The sequence below is a fragment of the Nerophis ophidion genome, linkage group LG27 (genome assembly GCF_033978795.1).
Source record: "Nerophis ophidion isolate RoL-2023_Sa linkage group LG27, RoL_Noph_v1.0, whole genome shotgun sequence".
NCBI lineage: Eukaryota > Metazoa > Chordata > Actinopteri > Syngnathiformes > Syngnathidae > Nerophis > Nerophis ophidion.
In genome coordinates, this window is record NC_084637.1 from 17,436,141 (window position 1) to 17,453,658 (window position 17,518).

Consider the following 17,518-nt stretch of genomic DNA (forward strand, 5'->3'; position numbering starts at 1 on the left):
CTGATTTACTGTCACTGACAGCACCGGTTCTGCCGTAAGGTGCTGTCCAGGGCTTCTCTGTGGGGCGTGTCACTCAGTGTCTTGCCACAAGGGGAACTGTGGTGCGGGTCCTCTCCCTTGAGACTGAGGAGGGTGTGTTCCTCCCCGGTTCTGAACTCCTCCTCTCTGTGGAAGCCCTCTTTGTGACTGAGCAGGGTTATATGGGCACTCCCTCACCCAATGGGAGGAGTCCCCACACAGGAAACAGCCTTGGTTTCCTCCTTGAGACCTTCCCCCGGAAAACCCTCTCCTTCCTCCACCCCGTGGGCCCCCCTTTCCCCTATTTTGTCCTCCCCCTCTTCTGAAATGTGGCGTCCCAGACTCCTGAACGTTATCGCCGTCCCACTGCTGTACAGTTTGAGACATAACCTTGACCTGATCTTTCGTGCCCTTCTTTTTGTCGTTTAAGTCATCTCTAGCTTTGGCTAGTTGTAATTTCAGTAATTGTGCCTGCAAATCTGCTTTGTCTTTCTCATCTTGTTGTGTTTTGTCTTGAGCCGTGGTAAGGTGATGAACGAGATGCTTCTCCCATGTACAAAGTTGACATCCTAACATGTCAGGGTTACTTTTCATGGCTGTTTGCACTGACTCAGGCACTCCACTCAGAACTGCTTGTCGGAACCACTCGGCCTGTGACCCAGTGTTACCGGGGTACTGGCCGGTTTGATTGGTCCAGGCCTCTTTGGCTTCACATAAAAACTGCCTGGGGTTTTGTTTGGGCTCCCATCTAATTTTAGGCATAACGGCTGAATTAGGCAGTGGGAAATGACTACGCATTGCAGCACCAAGAGCAGTGCATAGTTGGGTGAATCTGATCTCATCGGACAGTGTTAGAGCTTTTGCGTCCGTCTCTACATCTCTAATATTAGTCTGGGTCATGCACCGAGCAGCAACAGCGCGGAAATCTCCCAATGCCAGAGTGTGACCGGCTGTTAAGGTGTCTAATTTATTCATCCACAGCCCTCCTCCATCGGTTACAGGAGGTAATTTATCTACCATTGCTTGCACATCACCAAAAGAGAATGGTTTATACCTGGCTACTTGTCCCTGAGCTGTGGGCACAAGTGGGTACGCAGATGCAACAGGCCGGCCAGACCTCAGGTTATATGGGTGCGTATCTGCAGTAGGGTCTTCTGCTCTTTTCTTTCTTAATAATTCAGCCACCGGAGCAATTAGCTCTCGGCGTTGTCGACGTTCTTCCTGCTGCCTGTTTAACACACCCATCGCTTCCTCTACTGTTCCTTCATTTTGCTCAAGCAGGCTTGTCAACAGATGTCGGCTATCATGACCTTCCGTCGAAGCCTGATCCAACTGGTTCAATTCGACATCTAATTGTATCAAGAGATCTTGCTCTTTATCTGCTTCCACTGTTCTATACCTCTAAGGGAAGCAATACCACTTAACTGTTTTTTAGCACTTTCTACCTGGTCTTGGAGGAAAGTTTTCCTTTCTGCAGCTTGTCTCTCTGCCTCTTGTGAAAACCTTTCTTGTTTTTCTTTAAATCTCTCTCTGAGTTGTCTATCCATAAATTCAGTGTACCCAGCCTCCTCGGACTCAGTTACTACAATAGTTTGAGGTGGTTTAGCTACAGCTGATAAGGGAGGAGCCGGTGGAAACGGCAGTGAGACCATCGCAGGTGTAGAGGATTTAATGGAGCGCAGCGAGATTTTGTCCGAGCTACATTCTTTGTCGGTTACGTGACCGCCAGGCGGATCAATGTTCAGTGTGCCTTTTTCAATGTAAAATGTGGGATACATGCCGTGGTTTGGAGGCGCATAAGGTGGAGGACATGTGGGGACATGAGGTGCAGTTACCGATTTGGAGTGAAGCTCCTTTTGGTGCAGATGTTTGGTGCTTTGCCAGCAGATCAACAGTTCAGCCCACTCCCGTCGCTCCTTCTCCCAGTCGCGCTCCTTTTTCCTCCAACTGGACTTCTGCAACAAACCTGCAATCTTTCCCTGCTCTTCCGCTTCATCTCTCTTTATAGCTGATGTGTTCATCTTATCAAGTATCAATTGTCCTAAGGGCCCTATATGTTCCAATGTTTTCCCCATGTCCTGAATAAGTTGTTCTAATTTTTGTTTTGCTTTTGTTACTTTCTTCTCTTTATTTGTTGGCTTTGATGTGGCAGCTAGGGCATTAGCTGTGGATCCAATTTGGGTCAATAGGGTGACATATGGGCTGACCGGGCCCCATCCATCATCATCTATTTCTCTATCAAACTCTCCTTCCATTTTTTAACTAGACTCTGAGCTCCACAGTTTTATTGCGACAACAATCTTCCCGGAGATAGCTGCGTTAGCCCACTGCGGTTCTCTGAGAGACAAGCTTCAAGGCCGGCCCTAAAGGTCGGTCCGGTCTCCCACTGGGTGTCCTATCACAAGAACCACAGCGTTTACTCCAAAGATAAGATGTCTCGCTTATCAACTGGGTGATTTAGCCCTCGCTGCGTGTCTGTTGGTCAGATATGGACGGTTTTCACCGCCCACCCCGCCCTAAACTGCAGCGAATGAACGACGTTCGTTGGCACCGTTAGGTATCCCGTCAGTTCATCAGCCGCAGACCCAGCACACAGCGAGTATTCACACAACGATTTACTCAGAGTCTTATTCTCCCCACTTCCCTTCTTACCTCAACAACACTTAAAATACACACACAAAGTTAGTGTCACATAAACATTCGATACCCACACAGTATTTTCTTTAGCTTAAAGTTGTGTTATCGAAAGACTACTCAGTCTCTGTTTTCAACTGTAGTTTCCTTCGACTGTATTTTTCTTCTCCCCTCGTTTTTCCCACGTAAAACAACCTATTTTGTTGTTTTGAGGAGTTTCATACAGCGATATTTCAATCTCTCCAAGGTTTATAAACCTATTTTCCCAAACGTTTTTGGAGTTTTCATATCGTAACAACAACTAGAATTTAGGGACCTCAACCCCCGGGACTCTAACCCAGCCGCGGTACTAACCGCTCCTGGACCCCGTCGGATCTCAGGTGGAGTTACGCCACTCTCGAGGTTACTGTGTATTCCTCCTGTATCGAAGTTATTTACACTTTTACTGACTCTTTTAATTTTTATGTTTTCTTACAAGTACATAGGACAGGACACTATTTTAATAGTTTCCAATATGCAGAATTTGTTTTAACACGTTTCTACTTACCTTATTTGTAAGTGCCGGCTAGTGTCTTTGTCCTTTGTCCATGAAGAAAATTTTTAGGTCCGAATGGTCCTCTCGATGTTCTCCTCACAACTCCCTCGATCCCGGACGAGCCCCCAAATTGTTGAGACGCACTTTCAGTGCCGTCTCACCCGGGCCGGGAGCAGGAAAACAATTCGAGGAGGCAGGAGTTGAGTCGAGTAGAAGTATTTTATTTAACGCAGTCTGCAGAGAGCGGAGATCGTATAGTACACTTGAACAGTAGTACCAGGAAAACCCAAAGCCATCTGTCTGAGAGTTTGTTGTACAGCAGCTTATATACCCTGTGCCAGTAGTTATCTGACGTCAGTTGCTGTGTGTCTCGTGTCTAGGAACCAGTCTTGGTTTCCTTTTAAGTTGGTTGTTGCTCAAGCATCTGTTTCCTGTATGTGCAGTGTTTGCTTGGTTTTCTGTTAAGTTCGTTATTGCTCAAACATCTGTTTCCTGTAGGTGCAGTGTTTGGCACACTGAGCCAAATTGAGGTCAGGACGTTTCCTGTATGTTTGGTCCACTCTGAACTCTCAGACATGAGGCTTTGTACACTCATTAGTATCTTTCTTTATTATTCCATACTTCTACTCCTACTATCTCTAGTTCTTGTTTTACTTTTAATATGGAATAATGCATACCTTCCTTAATAAATATGGCACACCCTCCTCCTTGCCCATCATTCCTATCTTTACGTATCGTTATATATCCTTTTATCATAAAGTTTAATTTTGGCTTCAGCCATGTTTCTTGAATACATATTACATGTGGTTTATTTTTCATATTATTAATATATCCCTTTAATTCCTGTCCATTTGCTATCAAACTTCTGGCATGACTTGGTCTCGTCTACTGTCTGTAGCTCACCTTGCACCTGTTCCCAGGATAGTTCTTTTAAATTTAAAAATGTTGCTGCTGCTTTGACAATTATTTTGATTTTCTCAGTCTTGTTTCTAGCCTGTTCTGTAGAGTTTATTACGTAAGCCAGGAATACAACTAGTTTGTCCATGGAAATTCCTGTATTTGCTGCCTCTTGTTTTTTTTATTTCTTGAACTATTTTCACTTCTGTCCTGTTCTGCACTTTCTTGATTTCTTATTTTAACTGCCTCTGCGTATGTAATATTTCTTTCAACTCTGATTTGCTGTACTTCTGTTGCCTGTTTTCTTATGATGCAGCCCCCATACGCTGCTGTGTGATTCCCGCCACAATTACAACACTTGACCTGTTCATTTTCTCCACATTGTCCATATTCATGCGCTCCTCCACACCTTCCACATCTCATCTTAGCATGACACAGACTAGCTATGTGACCATAGCGTTGGCACTTGAAACAACGTACTGGGGGTGGCACGTAAGCTCTAACATAGAAGCTTAAATACCCAATCATGATTCTCTCTGGTAGGACCTCCTCTGCAAATTGCTCTCAGTCTTTTCACCGTTCCTAAATGCCATCATTCTTTTCATCATAGTGACAGTTCCTCCTTTTATTTCTCTTTTCAAATCATCTAAATTTTCTCCTCTTGGGATTCCTGTCACGACTCCTCTTGCCCCCTTTCGTTCTCCCACTTCGATTTTTTCCTTTATTATTTTTTTGCACAGTTATTGCAATTGCATTGCTTTGTTCTTTTGCTCTTCATTTTTGCATTTAATCAACAGCCGTCCGTCCCTGAGCACCTTCGCTATCTCCACCTCTCCAATGTCCTTCTTTAATCCCTTAACCAGTGTCATCAAACTAATGTCATTCATATCTTGGTTTGATTTAAATGTATAAATTATCTTATATTCATCCACCATAACCCTTTTCCTCTTATCAACCTCTTCATCGTCTTCATGCACTCTTTTAGCACTTGACTTTCCTTCCCTCCCTCCTCTCCCCTTCTTTCCTCTCTCCCCTCTAGTCCTATCCATTACCATACTATCCGCATACATCCCGTCACTATCCCCTTCCATCTCGATCCAGTCACAAAACAGCTTATGCTCAACCGCCAAAACCGATTTAGACACTCTCGCCGCTGCCAAATTCACTCCAAATGTTTGGAGTTCCGTGTCTCTCCTTCCGGAAGCTTCAGGGATAAGCCTGGATGGTTGGTTGTTCTTTAAAAAACAGTGGTTAGTGCAGTCCTTGTTAGTATAGTGGACAGTATCTCTGCCTGTCACGTGGAAGATTAGGATTTGATTCTCTGATGGGGAGTTTTTCTTGGTTCCTCTTATTTTCATCAGTTAACATATTGTTCAACCTTGAGCAGTGACCACAGTATCCCTCTCTGAAAATTGTGACGCGTGGACCTGGAGATATGCACAGTCCTACGGATATAGTAATACTTTACTACCGTTTGAGCATTCCTCGAAATCACGATGCATAACAAGTTTTCAAAAAGGAAACATTGTGTATTAGAGTCAGTGACTCAAATTCAGTATTGCGGATTAAGTTTAAACCAAGAATGTATGTAAAATATCAGAAGGCATTTGAATGTATTTTTACTGACACATTTGTCGATACCTCAACTGGTGGAAGTCCAGTTCTGCGGAAGAAACAAACGCCTGTACTTTGGGGTGCCTTAGTACTATTTGACAAGGACAAATTATTTTCGTCTCAGAAAACAAGCAAGTTTCTAACCAGGAAAACATAAGCGATGGTATTTCAATCCACGCCTCCATAAAGCTAGGACTGCAAATATAGTTAGCAGAGTGGCGCAGTGGAAGAGTGCTGGGCACATAATCCAGAGGTCGATAGTTCGAAACTATCCTCTTCCACCTCGCCTGTTTTATGCGGAAGATATCCGCTAGGTTCCACTTATATTCTTCGGTTTCACGACATGATAAAATCAATCAATCAATCAATGTTTACTTTTATAGCCCTAAATCACTAGTGCCACAAAGGGCTGCACAAACACCCATTGTTCAGACTTCCACGCTGAAAAACAGTTGAACAAATTGCCTGTTACCTTTTTTGAAAATGTCAACACCTCCAGGCAACTTCAACACTTTACTAATACCCTCCTCCATTCACATCCCATCTCCCCGGATTATAAACAACTCAAATGTACTTCTAATGTTTATACTTGTTCTTATGCTATCTGAACTCACTATGTTCTCTGCTGGCTGTACATATCCTACTGTAAGACCTACACTGTTTCAATGTCCACATTTCTCTGTTGATGCAATTGTTGATGACTGAAGTTCTGATATCAACCAAAGCTCCTCATCCCACCCCCCGGATTGTAAATAATGTAAATAATTCAATGTACATACTATGATGATTAACTTGTGTGATGACTGTATTATGTTGATAGTATATATTTGTACCATGAATTGATTAACGTGGACCCCGACTTAAACAAGTTGAAAAACTTATTCGGGTGTTACCATTTAGTGGTCAATTGTACGGAATATGTACTGTACTGTGCAATCTACTAATAAAAGTATCAATCAATCAATCAATGTTAAGGACTTTCGAACAATGAGCATGAACAAGAGAATTGTGGCCATAAATTACAAATTTACTGCTCCCAGACTAAGTAGACAGTGCTTCCCTGACCATGAATCGAACCCGGGCCACGGCGGTGAAAGCGCCGAATCCTAGCCACTAGACCACCAGGGAGCTGACTACCTACCCAGACATTTGCCATCTGGCTGCTTTTTTGACATATGCACGGAGCACCCATACCATGTCAGTTGTACAAAGTCTGAAATGTGGTTTGCAAAGGTCATTGGTTGAAGTCTTTCAGCAAGAACTTTTGTGTCTTAGGGAACTGCTGCAGGAATATGGACGTGGAAAAAGTATACAACTCTAACAAGAGCGAACAGAGGTTCTTTTCTCATGTCCTCTATTGACTCCTTGGTGTAGTCCGCGTTGAGGGTGAGGCTGGAATTTCCACACATTTCCCTCCTGCAAGTCGCTCCGTGCAGACCAGCGACACATGCTATCACTGTGGTGTGATCCGAATACAGGAAAAAATACAACTGGCCTGAGTGTCTAAGGTAGGAGCACAGATCTTCAAACGACAGGTTGACAAAAACATACAGGTCCACCTTTTAGCCAAACCAAGTCAATGAAACACCACTGTCCTAATTCCTTGATCCTTAAAACTGTGTGGGAAAAGTCAGACCAAAAGCCTTTGTAATCTGCATACGTACAAAATGACATAGGTTTATTGAACATGGAATATTTAAACTGTGACTCATTCTGTGTTGTATTTGGACTGCTGCACACATCCTCACCCCTGCCCTGGTTGTGTTCTTTTTGATTACATTCCTAGCGTAAAGAACTTCAAAGCTAATGTTTTGGCCTGATTTCCACACATTTTTCAAAGCATTCCAAATGAGGACCAAGCTTGGTCTTACTGCTTTGGTCAGGAAAGATACAAGTGTGTTACAAAAAGAGGAATGGTAGTGGTGGGATTAGAACCCACGCCTCCTGAGAGACTGGAGCTTAAATCCAGTGCCTTAGACCACTCAGCCACACAGCCGTTCTGTTGATGTTTTAGAGAATCAATATATCTGCATTATCAGATGGCAAACGTATGACATAGCACTGCTGTGGTTGTGGCGTGGCAGGGATAAGCCTGGATTGTTGGTTGTTCTTTAGAAAACGCATGAGGCACAGTTCTCATTTTTATAGTTGACAGTATCTCAGCCTGTCACGCGGAAGACCAGGTTTCGATTCCCTGACGGGGAGATTGTTTTGTATCCCCTTGTTTTCATCAGTTAACATATTGTTCAACTTTGAGCAGTGACCACAGTATTCCTCTCTGAAAATTGTGATGCGTGGACCTGGAGATACTGCACAGTCCTACAGATATGGTAGTACTTTACTACCGTTTGAGCATTCCTCGAAATCAGGATGCATAACAAGTCTTCAAAAAGGAAAAATTGTGTATTAGAGTCAGTGACTCAAATTCAGTATTACGGATTAAGTTGAAACCAAGAATGTATGTAAAACATTAGAAGGCATTTGAACGTATTTTTGCTGTCAAATTTGTCGGCATTTAATCTTTTTAAGTCCACAGTGTCGGTACCTCTACTGTTGGAAGTCCAGTTCTGTGGAAGAAACAAACGCCTCTACTTTGGGGTGCCTTAGTAGTAATTGACAAGGACAAATCCTTTTTGTCTCAGGAAACAAACAAGTTTCTCACCAGGAAAACATAAGCGATGGTATTTCAATCCACCCCTTCATAAAGCTAGGAATGCAAATAGAGTTGCCGAGTGGGGCAGCGGGAGCGTGCTGGGCCCATAACCCAGAGGTTGATAGATCGAAACTATCCTCTGCTATCCTGTGTGTTTTATGTGAAAGATTTCCGCTCGGTTCCACTTACACTCTTTGGTTTCACAACATGATAAGAACACCCATTGTTCAGACTTCCATGCTGAAGAACAGTTGAACAAATTCCCCGGTTACCTTTTTTGTCAATGTCAATGATTTACATCCAATGAGCATAAACATGAGAATTGTGGACATAAAGCACAATTTGACTGCTCCCAGACTGGTTAGAAAGTGCTTCCCTGACCGGGAATCGAACCCGGGCCGCAGCGATGAGAGCGCTGAATCCTAGCCACTAGACCACCAGGGAGCTGACAATCAACCTAGACACTTTCTTCCTGGCTGCTTTTTTGACGGATGCACGAAACACCCATACCATATCAGTTTTACAAAGTCTGAAATGTGGTTTGCAAAGGTCATTGGTTGGAGTCTTTGAGCGAGAACTTTTGTGTCTTAGGGAACTGCTGCAGGAATATGGACGTGGAAAAAGTATACAACTGTAACAAGAGCGAACAGAGGTTCTTTTCTCATGTCCTCTATTGACTCCTTGGTGTAGGGTGAGGTTGGAGTTTCCACACAATGTCACCAGAAAGGCTATTTCCCTCTGCAAGTCGCTCCGTGCCGACCAGCGATACATGCTATCACTGTGGTGTGATCCGAATACAGGAAAAAATACGACTAACTTGAGTGTCTAAGGTAGGGGCGCAGATCTTCAAACGACAGGTTGACAAAAACATACATGTCCACCTTTTAGCCATACCAAGTCAATGAAAGAAAACTTTCCTTTACTTTATTGAATAATTGATCCTTCATCCTTAAAACTGTGTGGGAAAAGTCAGACCAAAAGCCTTTGTAATCTGCATACGTACAAAATGACATAGGTTGATAGAACACGGCATATTTACACTCTCACTCAGTTTGTGTTGTATTTGGACTGCTGCACACATCCTCACCCCTGCCCTGGTTGCGTTCTTTTTGATTACACTCCTAGCGTAAAGAACTCCAAAACTAATGTTTAGGCCTGATTTCCACAAGTTTTCGAAATGAGGACCAAGTTTGGTCTTACTGCTTTAGTCAGGAAAGATACAAATACGTTACAGGAATAAAAATGGCAGTGGTGGGATTTGAACCCACGCCTCCTGAGAGACTGGAGCCTAAGTCCAGCGCCGTAGACCACTCGGCCACACTACCGTCATATATCTGGTTTAGAGAATCAATTTCTCGGCATTATGAGACGGAAAACGTATGACATGGCACCGCTGTGGTTGTGGCGTGGCAGGGATACGCCTGGATCGTTGGTTGTTCTTTAGAAAACGCAGGACAGTGCAGTCCTCGTTAGTATAGTGGGCAGTATCTCCGCCTGTCACGCGGAAGACCAGGGTTCGATTCCCTGACGGGGAGGTTGTTTTGGTTCCTCTTATTTTCATTAGTTAACATATTGTTCAACCCTGAGCTGTGACCACAGTATTCCTCTCTGAAAATTGTGATGCGTGGACCTGGAGATACTGTACAGTCCTACAGATATGGTAGTACTTTACTACCGTTTGAGCATTCCTCGAAATCAGGATGCATAACAAGTTTTCAAAAAGGAAAAATTGTGTACTAGAGTCAGTGACTCAAATTCAGTATTACGGATTAAGTTGAAACCAAGAATGTATGTAAAACATTAGAAGGCATTTGAACGATTTTTGCTGACAAATTTGTCAGCATTTAATCTTTTTAAGTCCACATTGTCGGTACCTCTACTGTTGGAATTCCAGTTCTGTGGAAGAAACAAACGCCTCTACTTTGGGGTGCCTTAGTAGTAATTGACAAGGACAAGGAAACAAACAAGTTTCTCACCAGGAAAACATAAGCGATGGTATTTCAATCCACCCCTTCATAAAGCTGGGACTGCAAATAGGGTTAGCAGAGTGGCGCAGCTGGAGCATGCTAATCCCGAAACCCAGAGGTCGATAGATCGACACTATCCTGTGCTATCTTGCGTTTTTTATGTGAAAGATTTCCGCTCGGTTCCACTTACACTCTTTGGTTTCACGACATGATAAGAACACCCATATGGTCAGACTTCCACGCTGAAGAACAGTTGAACAAATTCCCGGTTACCTTTTTTGAAAATGTCAATGTTAATGATTTGCATCCAATGAGCATAAACATGAGAATTTTGGACATAAATCACAAATTGACTGCTCCCAGACTGGTTAAACAGTGCTTCCCTGACCGGGAATCGAACCCGGGCCGCATCGATGAGAGCGCCGAATCCTAGCCACTAGACCACCAGGGAACTAACAATCACCCTAGACACTTTCCTCCTGGCTGCTTTTTTGACGGAAGCACCCATACCATGTCAGTTTTACAATGTCTGAAATGTGGTCTGCAAAGGTCATTGGTTGGAGTCTTTGAGCGAGAACTTTTGTGTCTTAGGGAACTGCTGCAGGAATATGGACGTGGAAAAAGTATACAACTCTAACAAGAGCAAACAGAGGTTATTTTCTCATGTCCTCTATTGTCTCCTTGGTGTAGGGTGAGTTTGGAGTTTCCACACAATGTCACCAGAAAGGCTATTTCCCTCTGCAAGTCGCTCCGTGCCGACCAGCGATACATGCTATCACTGTGGTGTGATCCGAATACAGGAAAAAATACAACTGACTTGAGTGTCTAAGGTAGGGGCGCAGATCTTCAAACGACAGGTTGACAAAAACATACATGTCCACCTTTTAGCCATACCAAGTCAATGAAACAAAACTTTCCTTTGCTTTATTGAATAATTGATCCTTCATCCTTAAAATTGTGTGGGAAAAGTCAGACCAAAAACCTTTGTAATCTTCATACGTATAAAATGACATAGGTTGATAGAACACGGCGTATTTACACTGTCACTCATTTTGTTTTGTATTCGGACTGCTGCACACACCCTCACCCCTGCCCTGGTTGTGTTATTTTTGATCACATTCCTAACGTAAAGAACTCCAAAACTAATGTTTTGGCCTGATTTCCACAAGTTTTCCAAAACATTCCAAATGAGGACCAATATTGGTCTTACTGCTTTGGTCAGGAAAGATACAAGGGTGTTACAGAAATAGAGATGGCAGTGGTGGGAATTGAACCCACGCCTCCTCAGAGACTGGAACCTAAGTCCAGCGCCTTAGACCACTCGGCCACACTACCGCTATATACGTGGTTTAGAGCAGGGGTGCCCATTACGTCGATCGCGAGCTACCAGTCGACCGCGGGGGGTGTGTCAGTCGATCTCCAGCCAGGCTTTTAAAAAAAATAGACCTAAAAATTAGTGATCATCAATCTTCACCAAGACGTCACTTAAATGACGTTCACGGTACCGGAGGGTCTTGTGAGATCACGCTGGCTGCTGCAAGATCATTATTATGAAAATATGACCGAGAGGAAGGCGAGAAACACTTTTTATTTCAACAGAATCTCGCGCCGTACATTCCGTCAAAACTCTGAAGGCCGACTGCACTTTTCGTATCTTCACAATAAAAGCCCTGCTTCATGCTGCCTGCGCTAACTAAATACAGAGTCTCGGAAAACTGGCGTGCACAAGCGATCCCTCAGAAAGCTGGTGTACACATAACTTGTGCACGCCAGCTTTCCGAGACTCTTATTTTGTTAGCGCAGGCAGCATGAAGCAGGGCTTTTATTGTGAAGATAGGAAATGTGCAGTTGGCCTTTAGAGTTTTGACGGAAGGGACGGCGCGAAAGTCTGTTGAAATAAAAAGTGTTTCTCGCCTTCCTCTCTGTCATTTTTTCCTAATAATGAACTGGCAGCAGCCAGCGTCATCTCACAAGACCCTCGGGTGCCGTGAATGTCAATCAAGCAAGCTACGGAATTTGCCGCCAATGTTTTTCTTGTAAAGTGTATGGAAACTGGATGAATTAGATGCCAAAAACCAACCACTTTCATGTGGTATTGTACAGAAAGGACAACTTTATTTCTCCTCAATTTGAAAATGTGTGCGTTATCATCTTTACTGTCTGATTCCAATCAATGCAAGTCATCAGAATCAGGTAATACACCAACTTATATTCTTGTCTTTGTGAAAGAAAGACAAGAATGTGTTACACACATATGTGTAACACATATGTGTAACACATATGTGTAACACATATGTGTTACACATGCTTGTATTATCATTAAACACATTTAACTTGTTTACAAAAATGTCTTTTTCATAAATAAATGAATATAAATGATATATATAAATGAGGTAGATCCCCTTGAGTTGGTCAATTGAAAAGTAGCTCGCCCTCAGAAAAAGTGTGGGCACCCCTGGTTTAGAGAATCGATTTATCGCCATTATGAGACGGCAAACGTATGACATGGCACTGCTGTGGTTGTGGCGTGGCAGGGATACGCCTGGATCGTTGGTTGTTCTTTAGAAAACGCAGGACTGTGCAGTCCTTGTTAGTATAGTGGACAGTATCTCCGCCTGTCACGCGGAAGACCAGGATTCGATTCCCTGGAGGGGAGATTGTTTTGGTTCCTCTTATTTTCATCAGTTAACATATTGTTCAACCTTGAGCAGTGACCACAGTATTCCTCTCTGAAAATTGTGATGCGTGGATCTGGAGATACTGCACAGTCCTACAGATATGGTAGTACTTTACTACTGTTTGAGCATTTCTCGAAATCAGGATGCATAACAAGTCTTCAAAAAAGAAAAATTGTGCATTAGAGTCAGTGACTCAAATTCAGTATTGCGGATTAAGTTGAAACCAAGAATGTATGTAAAATATTAGAAGGCATTTAAACGTATTTTTACTGACAAATTTGTCGGCATTTAATCTTTTTAAGTCCACAGCGTCGGTACCTCTACTGTTGGAAGTCCAGTTCTGTGGAAGAAACAAACGCCTCTACTTTGGGGTGCCTTAGTAGTATTTGACAAGGACAAATCCTTTTTGTCTCAGGAAACAAACAAGTTTCTCACCAGGAAAACATAAGCGATGGTATTTCAATCCACGCCTTCATAAAGCTAAGACTGCATATAAAGTTAGCAGAGTGGGGCAGCGGGAGCTTGCTGGGCCCATAACCCAGAGGTTGATTGAATCGAAACTATCCTCTGCTATCTTGCGTGTTTTATGTGAAAGATTTTCTCTCGGTTCCACTTACACTCTTTGGTTTCACGACATGATAAGAACACCCATTGTTCAGACTTCCACACTCAAGAACAGTTGAACAAACTCCCGGTTACCTTTTTTGAAAATGTCAATGTTAATGATTTGCATCCAATGAGCATAAACATGAGAATTGTGGACATAAATCACAAATTGACTGCTCCTAGACTGGTTACACAGTGCTTCCCTGACCGGGAATTGAACCCAGACCGCGGTGACTAGAGCGCCGAATCCTAGCCACTAGACCACCAGGGAGCTGAAAACCAACCCAGACACTTTCCTCCTGGCTACTTTATTGACGGATGCACGAAGCACACATACCATGTCAGTTTTACAAAGTCTGAAATGTGGTTTGCAAAGGTCATTGGTTGGAGTCTTTGAGCGAGAACTTTTGTGTCTTAGGGAACTGCTGCAGGAGTATGGACGTGAAAAAGTATACGACTCTAACAAGAGCGAACAGAGGTTCTTTTCACATGTGCTCTATTGACTCCTTGGTGTAGTCCGCATTGAGGGTGAGGTTGGAGTTTCCACACAATGTCACCAGTAAGGCTATTTCCCTCTGCAAGTCGTTCCGTGCCGACCAGCGATACATGCTATCACTGTGGTGTGATCTGAATACAGGAAAAAATACGACTGACTTGAGTGTCTAAGGTAGGGGCGCAGATCTTCAAACGCCAGGTTGACAAAAACATACATGTCCACCTTTTAGCCATACCAAGTCAATGAAACAAAACTTTCCTTTGCTTTATTGAATAATTGATCCTTCATCCTTAAAACTGTGTGGGAAAAGTCAGACCAAAAGCCTTTGTAATCTGCATACGTACAAAATGACATAGGTTGCTAGAACACGGCATATTTACACTCTCACTCATTTTGTGTTGTATTTGGACTGCTGCATACATCCTCACCCCTGCCCTGGTTGCGTTCTTTTTGATCACATTCCTAGCGTAAAGAACTCCAAAACTAATGTTTTGGCCTGATTTCCACAAGTTTTCCAAATGAGGACCAAGTTTGGTCTAAGTGCTTTAGTCAGGAAAGATACAAGTGCGTTACAGTAATAAAAATGGCAGTGGTGGGATTTGAACCCACGCCTCCTGAGAGACTGGAGCCTAAGTCCAGCGCCTTAGACCACTCGGCCACACTACCGTCATACTGAAGTTTAGAGTATCAATTTATCGGCATTATGAGACGGCAAACGTATGACATGGCACCGCTGTGGTTGTGGCGTGGCAGGGATACGCCTGGGTCGTTGGTTGTTCTTTGAAAACGCAGGACGGTGCAGTCCTCTTTAGTATAGTGGACAGTATCTCCGCCTGTCACGCGGAAGACCAGGGTTCTATTCCCTGACGGGGAGATTCTTTTGGTTCCTCTTATTTTCATCAGTGAACATATTGTTCAACCTTGAGCTGTGACCACAGTATTCCTCTCTGAAAATTGTGATGCGTGGACCTGGAGATACTGCACAGTCCTACAGATATGGTAGTACTTTACTACCGTTTGTTGCATTCCTCGAAATCAGGATACATAACAAGTCTTCAAAAAGGAAAAATTGTGTATTAGAGTCAGTGACTCAAATTCAGTATTGCGGATTAGGTTGAAACCAAGAATGTGTGTAAAAGATTAGAAGGCATTTGCTGACAAATTTGTCGGCATTTAATCTTTTTAAGTCCACATTGTCGGTACCTCTACTGTTGGAAGTCCAGTTCTGTCGAAGAAACAAACGCCCCTACTTTGGGGTGCATTAGTAGTAATTGACAAGGACGAATCCTTTTTGTCTCAGGAAACAAACAATTTTCTCACCAGGAAAACATAAGCGATGGTATTTCAATCCACGCCTTCATAAAGCTAGGACTGCAAATAGAGTTAGCAGAGTAGCGTGCTGGGCCCATTACCCAGAGGTCGATAGATCGAAACTATCCTCTGCTATCTTGCGTGTTTAATGTGAAAGATTTCCGCTCAGTTCCACTTACACTCTTTGGTTTCACGACATGATAAGAACACCCATTGTTCAGACTTCCACGCTAAAGAACATTTGAACAAATTCCCGGTTACCTTTTTTGAAAATGTCAATGTAAATGATTTTCATCCAATGAGCATAAACATGAGAAATGTGGACATAAAGCACAATTTGACTGCTCCCAGACTGGTTGGACAGTGCTTCTCTGACCGGGAATCGAACCCCGGCCGTAGCGATGAGAGCGCTGAATCCTAGCCACTGGACCACTATGGACCTGCCAACCAACCTAGACACATTCCTCCTTGCTGCTTTTTTGACGGATGCACGAAGCACCCATACCATGTCCGTTTTACAAAGTCTGAAATGTGGTTTGCAAAGGTCATTGGTTGGAGTCTTTGAGCGAGAACTTTTGTGTCTTAGGGAACTGCTGCAGGAATATGGATGTGGGAAAAGTATACAACTCTAACAAGAGCGAACAGAGGTTATTTTCTCATGTCCTCTATTGACTCCTTGGTGTGGGGTGAGGTTGGAGTTTCCACACAATGTCACCAGAAAGGCTATTTCCCTCAGCAAGTCGCTCCGTGCCGACCAGCGATACATGCTATCACTGTGGTGTGATCCGAATACAAGAAAAAATACAACTGACTTGAGTGTCTAAGGTAGGGGCGCAGATCTTCAAACCACAGATTGACAAAATCATACATGTCCACCTTTTAGTCATACCAAGTTAATGAAACAAAACTTTCCTTTGCTTTATTGAATTATTGATCCTTCATCCTTAAAACTGTGTGGGAAAAGTCAGACCAAAAGCCTTTGTAATCTGCATACGTACAAAATGACATGGGTTGATAGAACACGGAATATTTACACTCTCACTAATTTTGTGTTGTATTTAGACTGCTGCACACATCCTCACCCCTGCCCTGGTTGCGTTCTTTTTTATCTCATTCCTAGCGTAAAGAACTCCAAAGCTAATGTTTTGGACTGATTTCCACAAGTTTTCCAAAGCATTCCAAATGAGGACCAAGCTTGATCTTACTGCTTTAGTAAGGAAAGATACAAGTGTGTTACAGGAATAGAAATTGCAGTGGTGGGATTTGAACCCACGCCTCCTGAGAGACTGGAGCCTAAGTCCAGCGCCTTAGACCACTCGGCCACACTACCGTCATACATAAGGTTTAGAGAATCAATTTATCTGCATTATTAGACGCCAAACGTATGACATGGCACCGCTGTGGTTGTGGCGTGGCAGGGATACGCCTGAATCGTTGGTTGTTCTTTAGAAAACGGAGGAGTGCCCAGTCCTCGTTAGTATAGTGGACAGTATCTCCGCCTGTCACGCGGAAGACCAGGGTTCGATTCCCTGACGGGGATATTTTTTTGGTTCCTCTTATTTTCATCAGTTAATATATTGTTCAACCTTGAGCAGTGACCACAGTATCCCTCTCTGAAAATTGTGACGCGTGGACCTGGATATACTGCACAGTCCTACAGATATGGTAGTACACTACTACCGTTTGTTGCATTCCTCGAAATCAGGATGCATAAAAAGTTTTCAAAAACAGTGTCTTTACCTCGACTGTTGGAAGTCCAGTTCTGCGGAAGAAACAAACGCCTCTACTTTGGGGTGCCTTAGTAGTAATTGACAAGGACAAATCCTTTTTGTCTCAGGAAACAAACAAGTATCTGACCAGGAAAACATAAGTGATGGTATTTCAATCAACCCCTTCATAAAGCTAGGACTGCAAATAGAGTTAGCAGAAATGCGCAGCGGGAGCGTGCTGGGCCCATAACCCAGAGGCCGATAGATCGAAACTATCCTCTGCTATCTTGCGTGTTTTATGTGAAAGATTTCCGCTCGGTTCCACTTACACTCTTTAGTTTCATGACATGATAAGAACACCCATTGTTCAGATTTCCACGCTGAAGAACAGTTGAACAAA

The 17,518-nt window shown here is 43.3% G+C and overlaps 9 non-coding genes across 9 annotated transcripts; 2 read left to right on the top strand and 7 right to left on the bottom strand.

Annotated features, from left to right (window-relative positions):
- Positions 1-6,754: 6,754 nt before the first annotated feature.
- trnae-uuc (transfer RNA glutamic acid (anticodon UUC)) lies at positions 6,755-6,826 on the bottom strand. The gene has a single exon. It is a non-coding gene; the product is annotated as a tRNA-Glu (tRNA).
- A 1,897-nt stretch (positions 6,827-8,723) lies between these two features.
- trnae-cuc (transfer RNA glutamic acid (anticodon CUC)) lies at positions 8,724-8,795 on the bottom strand. Its single transcript has one exon. It is a non-coding gene; the product is annotated as a tRNA-Glu (tRNA).
- A 799-nt stretch (positions 8,796-9,594) lies between these two features.
- Positions 9,595-9,676, bottom strand: trnal-uag (transfer RNA leucine (anticodon UAG)). Its single transcript has one exon. It is a non-coding gene; the product is annotated as a tRNA-Leu (tRNA).
- Positions 9,677-9,814: 138 nt separating this feature from the next.
- trnad-guc (transfer RNA aspartic acid (anticodon GUC)) lies at positions 9,815-9,886 on the top strand. Its single transcript has one exon. It is a non-coding gene; the product is annotated as a tRNA-Asp (tRNA).
- An 811-nt stretch (positions 9,887-10,697) lies between these two features.
- trnae-cuc (transfer RNA glutamic acid (anticodon CUC)) lies at positions 10,698-10,769 on the bottom strand. The gene has a single exon. It is a non-coding gene; the product is annotated as a tRNA-Glu (tRNA).
- An 802-nt stretch (positions 10,770-11,571) lies between these two features.
- Positions 11,572-11,653, bottom strand: trnal-uag (transfer RNA leucine (anticodon UAG)). Its single transcript has one exon. It is a non-coding gene; the product is annotated as a tRNA-Leu (tRNA).
- A 3,029-nt stretch (positions 11,654-14,682) lies between these two features.
- On the bottom strand, positions 14,683-14,764 carry trnal-uag (transfer RNA leucine (anticodon UAG)). Its single transcript has one exon. It is a non-coding gene; the product is annotated as a tRNA-Leu (tRNA).
- Positions 14,765-16,657: 1,893 nt separating this feature from the next.
- On the bottom strand, positions 16,658-16,739 carry trnal-uag (transfer RNA leucine (anticodon UAG)). The gene has a single exon. It is a non-coding gene; the product is annotated as a tRNA-Leu (tRNA).
- A 138-nt stretch (positions 16,740-16,877) lies between these two features.
- On the top strand, positions 16,878-16,949 carry trnad-guc (transfer RNA aspartic acid (anticodon GUC)). Its single transcript has one exon. It is a non-coding gene; the product is annotated as a tRNA-Asp (tRNA).
- The last annotated feature ends 569 nt before the right edge of the window (positions 16,950-17,518 follow it).